The following is a 15,728-nucleotide window of genomic DNA, read 5'->3' as shown; positions in this document are numbered from 1 at the left end:
TATATTTGTGCGAGTGCCTGTCTGCCTGTGTGTGCGTGCGTGCGGGTATAATTGTGCGTCTGTTCCTTCATACGTTTGTTTGCGTGTTCGCGCGTGCCGTGTGTGTGTATGTGTGTGTTTTGTGTGTGTGTGTGTGTGTGTGTGTGTGTGTGTTTGTGTGTGTGTTTGTGTGTGTGTGTGTGTGTGTGTGTGTGTGTTCGATGTTATGTGTGTGTTCGACGGCGTGTGTGTGTTCGACGGTGTGTGTGTGTGTGTGTGTGTGTGTGTGTGTGTGTGTGTGTGTGTTCGACGTTATGTGTGTGTTCGACGGTGTGTGTGTGTGTGTGTGTGTGTGTGTGTGTGTGTGTGTGTGTGTGTGTGTACCCACTCCCCACACTATGATGAGCTGACTATATTTGCGCCTTGATATTTTATTCATGTTCTTACGTTTTATGCTGTTTATTGTGATTCACCACACCCGAGTTTATCGTAATTGAGATAATAAAGTGTTCTATGTCTATGTATTATGTCTAATACACATGCACACACGCACGTAGGCTACAAAAATCCAATCTTGACTTTGAACTTTATATAAATATACATCCTCTTCACAATTGACGAGGACAAACGTAATTTACAAACACCTAAGTACAACAATTTTTCTGTTTTAAAAATTCGGACACACATTTTCTCAAATAATATGAAATTCGCTGAACTTATCTTCTTTTCACTACACCTTATATCTTGATTCCCAAAAAATGGAGTTCTGCCTTTTTAAATTTACCAGTAACACAAACATTCGCTCTGACCAAACTATTTTTGTCCAGCAGTTTTACTGATACACAATCATTAAAAAAACACTACAAAAAGAGTTTTAAGTTAACCGACTTCGCTACCACATAAACAACCTTTTTTTATTGTCCCCAACATTCTGGTCAACGAAATCATTATTATAGACAGTCATTCTATTTAAGGACAATTATCACAGCTTTCGTTCAACCAGTTAAAAACAACAATTATAGTAAAAGCTACAGCGCGATCAACGTTTGCCCATTTACGAACTCGCGATGAGATTTGTTTCTTCTGGTCACCAAGCCTACCGTTTACAAACGCATGCGCACTAATTGGGATTCCCCCAATTTTCTCGACCTTGACCTCAGAACTCTCGAAGCCACTACTTCGGCGTTCAATTTAGCTCGTGCATACCGAGTAGCTGGCAACTTTGCTTTCGAAGTTCCCACTTCCAATGTCAAGGGCCTCTCGCTTGACATAATTATACGACGATATCGCATCTCAAGGGTCCTTACCCATCCAAAAGAAACCTCCAGCGCATACTACAATTGCAGGACAGTCCGTTTTTAAAGGCAGCTCATTGGGAAATTATCTCAGACACAATATCGAAGACGTGAAATGCGTCAATCGAGCAACTGTCGTAACTTGGCTACAATGAGACGGTCTCCTACCTTGCACCATAGACACGGACTGTGACATTCTTGTTTAATTTAGGTGAAATGCTTAAAACAGAGTGACTCAAAAGCGACAGTTCGATCAGTTACTGACCGAAAAAAACGTGCTCGAGTCATTCGGCGAAGGTGGCGAGCTTTCAAACCAGCACGACTGAATAACTCAGAATGCCTTTTTTCATCATGCCTCTATTCTACACGAGTAACATAGTGCAGTGGTAACGGTTCCGGACTCTCGTTCATTTGCTCCGGGTTCAAGTTCCGCCGGGAGCTATATATTTTTTATTAATCTTTTCCTTTTTAAGCCTCCGCAATTGCATTCCGGCTGCAAAAACCGGGTTTTGCCTCTGTGTTAATTTTATTCATTTGCAAAAGAAACCTTCCTATGCTTTGAAAAAATCATATCATGTCTTGACTTTCAACTGTACGCGCGTGTGTATATGTGTGTCACTACGGTGAGTGTGTGTGTGTGTGTGTGTGTGTGTGTATGTGTGTGTGTGTGTGTGTGTGTGTGTGTGTGTGTGTGTGTGTGTGTGTGTGTGTGACGTGTCACTTGTGTCATCATAGTTTCTGTGTGTGTATGAGTGTAGATTGAGAGAGAATGAGAGAAAGTGAGAGAGAGTGAGTGTGTGGTTATTTGTTTGTGACTGTGTGCGTGCGTGTATGGGTGCGTGTGTGTGTGTGTATATGTGTGCGCGCGAGCGCGCGCGTGTGTGTGTGTGTGCAGTGTGTGGTGTGTGTGTGTGTGTTTATGTGTGCCGTCAGTGTCACTTGTGTCATAGTGTCAGTATGTGCATGAGTGTACGTTTGTCTGTGTGTGCGTGTGTCGTAAGAGAGAGAGAGAGAGAGAGAGAGAGAGAGAGAGAGAGAGAGAGAGAGAGAGAGAGAGAGAGCGACACTTCTTTGGCAATTTTGGACCAGACAGCGTCTTTATGTTTAACAGTTAGACTGTTCTGAAATTTGGACAGAATAACCGTTCTTTCGTAAAACACTTCTGTCAAGAGTACAGCAATTTCACCATCTGAAAAAGGCGCAGAACGCCCCTCTGTGTCTACTTTCTTTTTGAGCGGCACACGTGCCTTGCCATTTTCGTTGACTGAAATGTTGATAGAAACGTGCCGCATGCGTATTAGTAGGGATTCCCCCAATTTCCCCGACCTTGACCTTAATACTCTCGCTGTCACTACTTTGGCGTTCAAGTCAGTTCATGCATTGTGAACAGCCTTAGAAAGTTGACTTCGGGAGTTCCCACTTCGAAAAGAGGCCTCTACTTCCAGTGTTTCTTACTTCTAGTTCATGCATACGGGCCCAGGTTGGTCGCGACATTGGCGAGCTTGCCAGGATGTCGCGAGATGGGTTGCGGGTAGTTTCTAAATCGACAAACAGCCAGCCGCGGTGTGTAGTGTGTCCGTGTTCGTGACCGCATTGCGGGGAGCACGTGAATTTGGTGCGTCGCTAGCGCTCACCCGTCGTCTGAGCTCAGCGCTGAACGGGATTCGGGGCAGAAGCCAAAGAACTTTGGAAGCAGTAACACCTCGATTGTGTGTTCTGGAATGTGGCGCGACTGCTGTCGGCCCAAGTACGTGGTGTGACTCATGTCAACCCGGTCAAGTTTTCAACATTATTGTTGTCGTCGGCTTTGCCGTGAAAAGGGAAATATTCACCAGGGGAAGGATAGAGGTTCTTCCATGTGAGTATTTTTGTGTGTGTAAATGTCTTCTGTTGTCCACGTGTTTTGGTCTCTAGTTTGTGTTGTAGGTCGGGTGGAGGGTGGTAAAAGGGAGGTAGAATTTAGCTCATGGCCTTTTCACTTTATTTCATTCCCCTTTCATTGTCATTCACGCTCGTTTTGGTTATCATTCCATGCTCTGAAATAGCGTGTTTTTCTGGTTGGAAAATGTTACATGAATTTGTGGAATGAGTCAGTTGCAAGACTTGCAAGTGACAGTAAGGTTGATGTTTGGTCACACACTCCAGTTAGTTTTTGTGTAAATATTATGGAGTGACCTCTGTTTTGTTTGTTGGCTAAACTCTTTTTGCCTTGTGAATCATTTCGCATTTGAGTACCATGTGTTCTAATTATGGCCTTATTACTCCGTCACGGCGGAGGGCTGACCGTGCACCAAAAGTGGACTCTACCAAATGGGTATTTTTTGAAAGCTTGGGACCTGCCAAACATAAAAATCGATGTTAACAAGAAATATTCAAGGGCGCACTTTCTCTTCTCAGTCAAAATTCAACTATACCCTGAAGAGTGATGCACGAGCATTTCAGACGCTTGCCTCTGAAAAAAGAAGTTCTCAGCCAAATTACGAACTCAAACTGGTACGTTTTACATATAAATGTGTTAGTTGGTATCTTTTGATTATCACAAAACAATTTGCGACTGCTTTTGCCGAGGATGCTGGTGACAGTATCATTATTATGAACCCTACCCTAAATCCAGGAAAGACGTCGTCCAAAATGTAGGTAAGTTTTGATTAAAAATAAATTCACACAAGACTAGTATTGTTGTTTGGCTTCAATGGATATATTTTCGTCAAGTATGATGTCTTTACATAATATCTGTATAATATGAATGGATTTGAACCATATACTATGTCATTATGACCTTCCAATCTTCCTAACCCCAAGCGCAGTAAAGCGTGCGAGACGTTTCCTGAAAAAATGTCGCTTTGTGGTGCGAGTTCAGTGTGACATGATTAGTTTCCAGAACCCCATTTCTGACTTTCGAAGTTTATCTACATACATTTAGCAATGCACGAGCAAAATATGACAACTTAATAGTGCCTTTTGGTTTAATGCTATGGTAAAATTGCTAGTGATAGTGTTTACAGCTTGAAACAAAACATAACAGATGGGAATAGTCTTCCTCAATCTGGTTCAGAGCATAATGTATTTCTATTTTCAGAGGTAGCATTATTTCTGATAAGAGCTAGAGCCAATATAATGATGCTGAATATTTGAAAAATGAACTTTGTGACTCATCTGAGTAGCAAGAGAGCCTTCGTGATCGTCAGCGTAAGGCTTGCTGTCTTCAAGGCAATTCCTAGATGAACAACTTAACACTGCGTTCGATTATTCGCCCGTTTCTTAAGCTAGAGCTTTGAGACTTTACACGCGTCTAGGGCTACATGTACGCTTTACAATACGTAAAATATAGTTGACTCTCGCGTTATTTAAAGGTCACAACAAGGTCATTACCAGGCAAAAACGAGGGAAAACCGACGGAAAGTACCATTTTCTGCAACTGTTTGCAAGAAAAAGATTTCAAATTCAATTGTTTCCTGGGATTAACGCATCTCTAGACATGACAATCATCCGATTATCAGACATCAATTGTGGAGGTCACGACAAGGTCATTACCGGGTAAAAACGAGGGAAACCCGAGGGAAAATACCATTTTCTGCAACTTGTGTGTAAGTAAAAGCTTTCAAACTCCATCTTCTTCTGGTATTGGCGCATCTCTAGGCATGACAATCATCTGATTAACAGTCCTCAATTTTCAAGGTCACAACAAGGTCATTACCAGATAGAACCGAGAGAAAACCGAGAAAAAATACCATTTTCTATAACTTTTTTGTAAGTAAGAGCTTATAAACTCCATCTTCTTCTGGGATTAGCGCTGATTTCAATGACCCTGAAGTCCGAGGAAAGTTTTCTTGACCCATGCCTACTTTGAAGGTCATGACAAGGTCAAATTTACACGTTTTCTATTTGGGAATATCTTTTACGGTCAAATAAAATACTTTCTGGACGTCAGCTATTTTCGAAGCTAAAGCTTAATTACAACTTTACACACGTCTTGGGATTTATGAGACATAACGCAAATATTGTTGACTCTCGTAATATTTAAAGGTCACACAACAAGGTCATCACCAGGTAAAACCGAAGAAAAACCGAGGGAAAGTACCATTTTCTGCAACTGTTTGTAAGAATGAACTTTCAAATTCAATTGTTTCCTGGGATTAGCGCATCTCTAGACATGACAATCATCTGATTAACAGTCATGAATTGTGGAGGTCACGACAAGGTCATTACCGGATAAAACCGAGGGAAAATACCATTTTCTGCAACTTGTGTGTAAGTAAATGCTTTCAAACTCCATCTTCTTCTGGTATTGGCGCATCTCTAGACATGACAATCATCTGATTAACAGTCCTCAATTTTCAAGGTCACAACAAGGTCATTACCAGATAAAACCGATGGAAAACCGAGGGAAAATACCATTTTCTGCAACTTTTTTGTAAGTAAGAGCTTATAAACTCCATCTTCTTCTAGGATTAGCGCTGATTTCAATGACCCTGAAGTCTTTGGAAAGTTTTCTTGACCCATGCAATGTTTGAAGGTCATGACAAGGATGGGATTTTACACACGTCTAGGGCATTATAAGACATGAAACAAATATTGTTGACTCTCGTAATATTTAAAGGTCACACAACAAGGTCATTACTGGGTAAAACGACGGAAAATATATCAACTTTATGACTCGTCTGAGTGCCAGGACAGCCGGTGTGATCCTCAGAGTCAGGCTTGCAGACCGCAAGGCTTTCGGTAGATGAACACCTTAACATTGACTTTTTCTTCTCTCTCCCCTTCTCTTCTACCCCTATTACATCCAGCCCCGCCCAACCCCCTAGAGCCCCTGTGGGCGAAGGAAGATGTCATGAATCTGCCTCAACAGCTTTAGCTTAGAAAATAGCCGAACACAAATAGAAAACGTGTAAACTTGACCTTGTCATGACCTTCAAACTAGGCATGGGCCAAGAAAACTTCCTCGGACTTCAGGGTCATAGAAATCAGCGCTAATCCCAGAAGAAGATGGAGTTTATAAGCTCTTACTTACAAAAAAGTTATAGAAAATGGTATTTTTTCTCGGTTTTCTCTCGGTTCTATCTGGTAATGACCTGGTTGTGACCTTGAAAATTGAGGACTGTTAATCAGATGATTGTCATGCCTAGAGATGCGCCAATACCAGAAGAAGATGGAGTTTGAAAGCTTTTACTTTCACACAAGTTGCAGAAAATGGTATTTTCCCTCGGTTTTCCCTCGTTTTTGCCTGGTAATGACCTTGTCGTGACCTCCACAATTGATGTCTGATAATCGGATGATTGTCATGTCTAGAGATGCGTTAATCCCCCAAAAATAATTGAATTTGAAATCTTTTTCTTGCAAACAGTTGCAGAAAATGGTACTTTCCGTCGGTTTTCCCTCGTTTTTGCCTGGTAATGACCTTGTTGTGACCTTTAAATAACGCGAGAGTCAACTATATTGTATGTATTGTAAAGCGTTCATGTAGCCCTAGACGCGTGTAAAGTTTCAAAGCTCTAGCTTAAGAAACGGGCGAATAATCGAACGCAGTGTTAAGTTGTTCATCTAGGAATTGCCTTGAAGACAGCCAGCCTTACGCTGACGATCACGAAGGCTCTTCTGCTACTCAGATGAGTCACAAAGTTCATTTTTCAAATATTCAGCATCATTATATTGGCTCTAGCTCTTATCAGAAATAATGCTACCTCTGAAAATAGAAATACATTATGCTCTGAACCAGATTGAGGAAGACTACTCCCCTCTGTTATGTTTTGTTTCAAGCTGTAAACACTATCACTAGGATTTTTTTACCATAGCATTAAACCAAAAGGCACCATTAAGTTGTCATATTTTGCTCGTGCATTGCTAAATGTATGTAGATAAACTTCGAAAGTCAGAAATGGGGTTCTGGAAACTAATCATGTCACACTGAACTCGCACCACAAAGCGACATTTTTTCAGGAAACGTCTCGCACGCTTTACTGGGCTGGGGGTTAGGAAGATTGGAAGGTCATAGTGACATAGTATATGGTTCAAATCCATTCATATTTTACAGATATTATGTAAAGACATCATACTTGACGAAAATATATCCATTGAAGCCAAACAACAATACTAGTCTTGTGTGAATTTATTTTTAATCAAAACTTACCTACATTTTGGACGACGTCTTTCCTGGATTTAGGGTAGGGTTCATAATAATGATACTGTCACCAGCATCCTCGGCCAAAGCAGTCGCAAATTGTTTTGTGATAATCAAAAGATACCAACTAACACATTTATATGTAAAACGTACCAGTTTGAGTTCGTAATTTGGCTGAGAACTTCTTTTTTCAGAGGCAAGCGTCTGAAATGCTCGTGCATCACTCTTCAGGGTATAGTTGAATTTTGACTGAAAAGAGAAAGTGCGCCCTTGAATATTTCTTGTTAACATCGATTTTTATGTTCGGCAGGCCCCAAGCTTTCAAAAAATACCCATTTGGTTGAGTCCGCTTTTGGGTGCACGGTCAGCCCTCCGCCGTGACGGAGTATATAGGCCTGTGTTTTTCTTTCATTTATTTGTCGAGCACGGCCTCATCTGCAAACTGAAAGGGGTGCCTGCGTGGAGCTTCGTGACAAGGGCGAGATTGTCGTCTGGAGTCCCGCTGCCCGTCGTTGGCCGTCCTCGCCGTCGCCGATATCGTCTTGTCATCTGTCATCTACTCGTCTGTCATCATCGCCGTCACTGCTACCCTGACAGTGCAGGCTGTTCGTCGTTCTCAGCGCCCTGGGTCAGGGGAGGCCATCGTCTATCGTCAGCGTCTGTTCGTCTTCCTCTTTCCCCCTTCATCAGTTCTGCCCAACGCTTGCAGACAGGGGTCGAAGGAGGGGGAGATATCTACATCGTGTCTATTCGTCTTCCTCTTTCCCCCTTCGTCGGTACTGCTCAACGCCTGCAGTAAAGGGTTAGAAGGAGGGGGAGATGGTTCATCGTCTGTTCGTCTGTCTAACTCCTTTCAACGTTACTGCTCAACGCTTGCAGTAAGGGGGTAGGCAGGGGAGATCATCATCTTCGCACTCACTCCGTGTCATCAGCGCAAGCATCTAGTTGGCGTTCGTCACACTCGCCATTCGCATCTTGGCTGATTTAAAGGGAAGTAACGTTCACATGTCATTCTAGCTTGAACAAGCGCCAGTCATTGCTCGAGGGTTTATAACCCGAGTTCGGCGTAGATATGTTGGTGAAGAACACGTTTGCACTCACCTTTAAGGCCGTACGGGTGGCATTGTCGCACATTCAGCTACCCTAGTATTTCATTGACAAAAGTGACAGTTGTGTTGTTTATTTTTGCTTTCTCACATGTGTGCGTGGCCTTATGTATGTCGTTGCCATAACCACATGTATGTTGATGTGCAATTGTGTTGACATGTTTTGCATTATCATCATTGCCGCCACCCTTCATTCCTGATCATCAATCATCATCATCATCACTAACTTTCTTTGTGCAGCAGTAGAGCAGAGCCCAGCAGTTCTTGTTCATTCCCCCATCATTTCATCAACATCCTTTCATTCTCATCCACTCATCCTTTATTTTCTAGAAGCAATAAAGTCTTCATTTTGTTGAACTTTACCAATTGAGTTCCTGACTCCTTCTGTGTGAGAAGTTAAGGTCCTACCTATCAGGTTGGTCGCGACACTAACTCCTCTGGAAATGCGGACAAAGCCTGTGTGTGTAGGCCTATTTGCCAGTCCCAAATTTCCTAATCACAATACGTGTCCAATATATTCCCATCACAGGCAAAACCGAGCGTTTACTTGCCTGGCATATTTCATACACGTATCTTATTTACACGATCGGGAAAAGGTAGTTCGACTTGTTGGGTACAGGGGCGACGCTAGTGGGGGAAGTTGAGAACATTTTTGATTTTACATTTGAAGGTAAATCAGGGGGGGGGGGGTCTGGCCCGGCCCTGCCCTGTGTGTGTGTGCCAGTGTGCCAGTGTGTGTGTGTGTGTGTGTGTGTGTGTGTGTGTTTTTGCATGTATCGTATGTATGTGTACGTTTGCGTACTTGACTCGAGTGCGTGTGTGTGTGTGTGTGTGTGTGCGTGTGTGTGCGTGCAAGCGTGCGTGTGTTTGTGTGTGTTTGTGAGTGTGTGTGCATGCATGTGCGTGTACATTGTGTGTGTGTGTGCGTGTGTTTGTGTGTGTGACGGTATGTGTGAATGCAAGTGTAGGGACCGGTAATCCGCAATCGAGCTTATAGTCATAGTTGAGATTCTACACAATCAATAAACTGACGGTTGTTATCAGTAGTTCTCTTCTCACAGGGACGGAAAACAGTAGAATCAGTACAAACAGTTCCAAATCTCACCAGTGCACACACACACCGCTGACATATTTTCAATGAAGTAGAATGCCGCATCGATCGTGAAACACCAGCTACTGCGGTCGCCCAGGGTTACACATAAACAGCTGGTGACCGTTTGCACCAATTGCTGAAATTTAGTGCGACGGTTACGCATTGGTGAACACTGTGGGTCGAAGCAGCTCGGTTGTTCCCTGGAAGTCCCAACACCTCGGCCTAGATCGATATGTCAGCTCAATGTAAATTGCGCTGTTTTTGTTGTTGGTGGTTGGTGGTGGTTGTGGTCTAGTGGTACTAATTGGTGTTGTAGTTGCTGTTGTTGGTGTTTGTTGCTGTTGGTGTTTTTGCCGTCATCATTGTTGGTGGTGGTGGTGGTGGAGGTTGTAGTGGTGTATCATTAAGTCTTGTTGTTGTTGTTGTTGTTGTTGTTGTTGTTGTTGTTGTTGTTGTTGTTGTTGTTGTTGTTGTTGTTGTGGTTATGAGTGAAGATATTAGTGGAGAAAATGTCTTTTCTTTGCCTGTTTTCTTCAGAAAACAAACAAACAAACAAACATTAGTTCACTGCATTCAGCAATACTGCGGTGCTGTGCAACAAAACCAAATCCAACCCAAAGGAAACAAAACTTGTGCGACGGCCCCGCGCAACGTATAAAAGTGTGGTCCCAACACGTCACAATCAAGATCGATAATCATTTCAAAAGCACAGCTCATTAACGTATAACAGGTGCGCCGCTGTTGTTGCTGTTGTAGTTGCTGTTGTTTTTTGTTGTTGCTGCTAATGTTGTTGTTGTTGTTGTTGTAGCTGTTGGTGTTGTTATTGTTGTTGTTGTTGTCGTTTATGATGTTTTAACATGTATATTGTTGTTGTAGTTGTTGTTGCCGTTGCTGATGATGACATTGCTGATGTTTTTGTTAGTGGTGAAAATGCTGGTGTCAGTTACACTGTCTAACTGTGAAACCATGAACAACATCCACACAAAAAACAAAGGAAGAAAAACCAAGAACGCTGAAGCGTGATTAACCATTCAGTCAAGCAAATAGCTGAAATACGTCCGCTTTCCTTTCACCTTCCGAACACACACACACACACACACACACACACACACACACACACACACACACACACACACACACACACACACACACACACCACCACCACCACCACCACTACCACCATCACCACTACCACGACCTTCATTTCGATGCATGGTCTATCTAAGAACATTTAGTCAAAACTCGAGTAAATGTAAATAAGGTATAAGGTATATCCCACATCGATTTTTTGTAGAAACCGGTTTTTTTCTCTCTTCATTAGAATAAGGAAGGCAAGTCCTGCCTTTTGTTCCTCTTGTTTGAACAGTAAGAACATTATTAGCCATGATCATTAATTTGTTCCTAAATTTAGAAGATCACAACGTCTGTACCAAGAGCCACTTGGGCAATACAAAACACACCTTTGATGACTCAAGTTACCAGTTTTGTTTTTCTCTTAAGCCCTTGTCTGTCGCTGTACTTGTGTGTGTGTGTATGTGTGTGTGTGTGTGTGTGTGTGTGTGTGTGCGTGTGTGGATGTCACAGTGTGTGTGTGTGTGTGTGTGTGTGTGTGTGTGTGTGTGTCCAGTGTCAGCATAAGTTTATTTCAGATTGATTCGGTTTTGGACTAATCTCGTGTCGAATGATAATGAGATAACATATTCGATTAAACTGCATAACGCTCTATATGAATTAAACATGAAAGAAATATATTGATCAGCATGGATTACTCATATCAAGGGACATTAATTAGTCCTGGGTTTGATTTTGCATGGGAATCTCACAAAAGGGTATGCTAAAGAAAGATTCTTAAAACATGTCATTAGACATCATGTACCAGCAGAAGTGGTCTGACGCATTTGGATGAGAAGTAGCAAATGTTAACATATCAAAATGTTAAGACACATTTTGGGAAAGAAAGTTACATTACTCAATGACCAATTATACTTAACACTGTGCAACACACTATATCACTACTATAAAACGTAGCATTCATTGTAATCACGAACAAGTGTTTACCGTTTGTGCTACCATTGCAAGTATAAGTACGTATATAGTATCTCACGCACTGTTCACAAGTTGTTACAAGAAGTGTGATTAAAAGTGGAACACTTCATTTAAAAGTGAAGCGGTGTGTGTACCCAAGATATTTCAAAACTTCACCAACATTTCATGTACAGCTCGGATTCAGGGCCGGACCAAATGAGTTGTAAGGGGGGGGGGGGGGGGTTCCTCCTTTTTTGGGGGGGGGCAAATCAGCGAAGTGGCGAAGCCACAAGCGCGCGCCTGCAAAGCAGGCGCGCGAACTAGAGGGGTCCGGGGGCATGCTCCCCCGTAAAATTTTTGAAAAACGGTTAAAATCTGTGCAATATGGTGCATTCTGGGCCTTGTTTTGAGGGTTAAGAGCAGCATTGTTTTGGTGCTAAAACTAGTAAAAGTGAAAGCAAGGTACATGCTTTTTCCAGGGGTGGGGTTCCGGAACCCCTGGAACCCCCCCCTGGGTCCGGCCCTGGGATTGCTCCAATGTATGTAAACGACAAAGAATAATTTCTGAATTTGCTTTAAAGGCCAACATCGGCAGGAATTTTTCTCGTGGAGCGACCTAAACTTGAACCCGTCGCTATTCTTGCATGTCTGTTTACTTCGTGTTGCACGCAAAAATTGAGCGACTTCCTTGCCACGTGGATTGACGAAGCTGTTTTATTCTCGTGACTGAAAACACTGCAGTGCGTATTCTAGACCATCGACCACTCTGTTCAAATTATCTTATAACACACACACACACACACACACACACACACACACACACACACACACACACTCACACTCACGCACACTCACACGCACACTCACCCACACACACACACACACTTACTCGCACTCACGCACATAGTCATATTTGCACCCTGCTATACACATTGTAAATATATCACATTTAAGACTGCGACTATCATTGCCAGTAATTCAATTGAAAATTAAATTAATATTAAGGACTAACAGTTTATCTCCACAGCTACTGTACGCATTACCAAGGACGGTGATCGATACATTTTCTTGCGCGTTCCCATCTCCAGCAAATGTAAACCAGCACTTGGATCTGCCTCAAACTTTTGTACCTATTGCTCAAACCACTTTTTGCTTAGCATGCAAAGTCACGATTTTTTAACCTAAAACCCTGAATTAATATGAATATTTGTTTAGTTCTTTCGGAAAATGTACGTAATACGACACGCTTATTATACACATTCGCCAAAAGCAAGACAGATTTAGATTATTATTATTATTATTATTATTATGGCGAGCTTATATAGCGCGAACCACAATTAACTGTGCTCTCCGCGCTTTACATACTAATTTCTGCCTATTCCGCCTATTGGTAATAACTTCTGAAATTTCCAAAGCAAATCATTGAGAACTTGAGCAGATATGGCTCTTTGGGTGGAGGACCCCCTCAAAAATGGCCGCAAAACGTGCCTTGTTTGGCCTCTGAAACGGTTGACACCTACCGCCTTTGACAAAAGGCTACATAAAGAGTAAAGAAGTCAGGTGCATAAAACAAAATGTTCTGAACTGGAAATTGAATGGCCTTGCCAATGGATGTTAGAAGTGTTTGGTGTGTGCATATTCTAATTTTTTGCAGAATTTAAAATACGGGGCTATGGTTTTTGTCAGGTCGATTTTAGGGGTGACCTTGTTTGAGAGGCTGTCACGGGATGCCTATATAAATTACCATCAATCGGACAAATGATATGTACAGCTGACATAATTACCTTTCCGAGCATATAAAGTTCAACTAAAATGAATTGCGTTTTAATGCTTTTCTTAGCGTGCGAAAATTGTTGCAATAATTTTTTTGGCCAAGTTTAGATGGAACAGTCGAAATGGAATTTTCATTGCTGCAATGTGATTATGCCTATCAGCCACAGCATTCTTGTGACCTGGATCAGCCTCTCACATAACAGTCCCACAAAATATACCATGCTGAACATGTATTTCAGTTGCTTCACTTGTTCTTGTCCATGAGAGAGCGACAAACTTGGAATCAGTCAAGACATTAAGGAAATGACGTAAATATACATTCAAAGTAAATTCAGTGATGCAATATCATTTGGTTCTTCAGAATGTTGACCATTACATTTTCAAGTAAGCAGGTCGGGAAGGCGTACACAGAGGATGGGTGGTACCTTACCATTCTCTGCACCAATCACCGACAACATTGGCTTCTGCAAATTTACATGGTAAAGTGAATTCTTTAAAACAGTAACAGTTTCTTTCCTTAGAATAAGTCACACCGATATTTACTTAAACATTTGAGTTTGTCTTGTTTATTTTTAGCGTGATAAAAAAGGGTAACCAATAGTACAAGATATTTATTCACCAATTTTGCAAAAGGATTTCATCTTGGCACGGCACGGTAAAAATAAAATAAAAACCAACCAGACACATATGCAGACACACATCACCATGCATGCATACATACGTACATTACACTGTCATGCACACACAGACACAACTCACACACACACACACACACACACACACACACACACACACACACACAATTATTTACATACTCACACATAACCAGCCACATATCTACATCACAAATTCACATCGTCGCCTTGTAAAGGTAAAAACCATATCAGTTTAAAAGGGGTGCCAGTAATATCAATGCAACATTAGTGAATACTAGAACAATACCTAAAAATTATAATCATTTAAAAGTAAGTAGTACACGTAATTATTATCATTTAGTCAGATCATCACATAAAATTATATAATCATAATCTAGCCAGTTAGACAGTTTAAAACAACAGTATTAACAGACTATCACAGATCTACTCAAGCACCTGAACCTAGAGTCACATTGCACAAAAACTACTACCATCACAGAACTACTCAAGCACCTAAAAAATAAGGACCATTCCACATTGCACATACTTCCACTATCACAAGTTATGAGAACAGTAATGGAATGCAGTGAAAGGACTAAGTAACAAAAGACCCCCCCCCCCCCCCAATCCTATAACTACAGTATATTACAACGTCTTCTCTACAGGAGTTGTCAGTACAGCATGGGGGATGAAGCTAGAGCGAAAGCGACTAGTTCTGGCTTTCAAAGCTCTGTAGCGCCTACCAGATGGAAGAGGCTCGAAGAAGTGGTTTGCCGGGTGGGAGGGGTCGCGAACAATCTTTCCTGCTTTTCGACCTGAGCGCAACTCAAAAATAGAGGCAACGGAAGGGAAGTCACAGCCCGCGACCTTGGAGGCTGTCCGCACAATGCTCTCCAGTAGCTGTTTCTCTTTCTCAGTGGTGCTGCCATACCAGACCGTGATAGAAAAACACAGGGTGCTCTCAACGACTGCGCGATAGAACTGCGCCATGATTTGCTGTGTAATACGGAACTTGCGCAACTGTCTCAGGAAGTACAGCCGCTGCTGGCACTTCTTAATGATGGACGTGGTGTTCCCGTCCCATTTCAGGTCTTCAGAGATCAGTGTGCCGAGAAATTTGAATGAAGAGACCTGTTCTACAGCTTCCCCATTTATTACAAGGGGCAAGATGGGGTCTTTCTTTCGTCGAGGGTCGATAACGACTTCTTTAAATTTGTTTTAAGAACGTTTAGCTCGAGATTATTTTCAGAGCACCACTCAACCACTCTTTGAACCTCCCCCCGGTATGCGTCCTCATTGGAGTCAGAAATCAGGCCTTCAATGGTGGTGTCGTCTGAGAATTTGATTATGTGTGTGGATGGGTGAGCGGAGGTGCAGTCATTGGTGAAAAGGGTGAAGAGTGAAGAACACAACCCTGCGGGGCACCAGTGTTCAGAGTGAGTGAGGCAGAGAGTGAGTTGTTGAGTCGGACGACCTGAGGACGGTCAAGCAAGAAATCTAGAAGCCAGTGGCAGAGGGAGAGAGGGACATCGAGACCAATCAGTTTGTGGAGGAGCTTGTGAGGGATGATCGTGTTGAATGCGGAGGAATAATCAATGAACAACATTCTAGCGTAGGTGCGAGGGTTCTCAAGGTGCTGCAAGACAAAATGAAGACCCATGGCGACGGCATCATCGACGGACCTGTTGGCTTGGTAAGCAA

At 42.3% G+C, this 15,728-nt stretch overlaps 1 long non-coding RNA gene across 1 annotated transcript in view; it reads right to left on the bottom strand.

Moving 5' to 3' along the window:
- Nucleotides 1-15,728, bottom strand: part of LOC138948655 (uncharacterized) — a 163,877-nt gene that overhangs the window by 78,952 nt on the left and 69,197 nt on the right. The gene's annotated exons all lie outside the window — the stretch shown is intronic.

The sequence above is a fragment of the Littorina saxatilis genome, linkage group LG15 (genome assembly GCF_037325665.1).
Source record: "Littorina saxatilis isolate snail1 linkage group LG15, US_GU_Lsax_2.0, whole genome shotgun sequence".
NCBI lineage: Eukaryota > Metazoa > Mollusca > Gastropoda > Littorinimorpha > Littorinidae > Littorina > Littorina saxatilis.
This window is presented reverse-complemented; position numbering and strand designations above follow the sequence as displayed.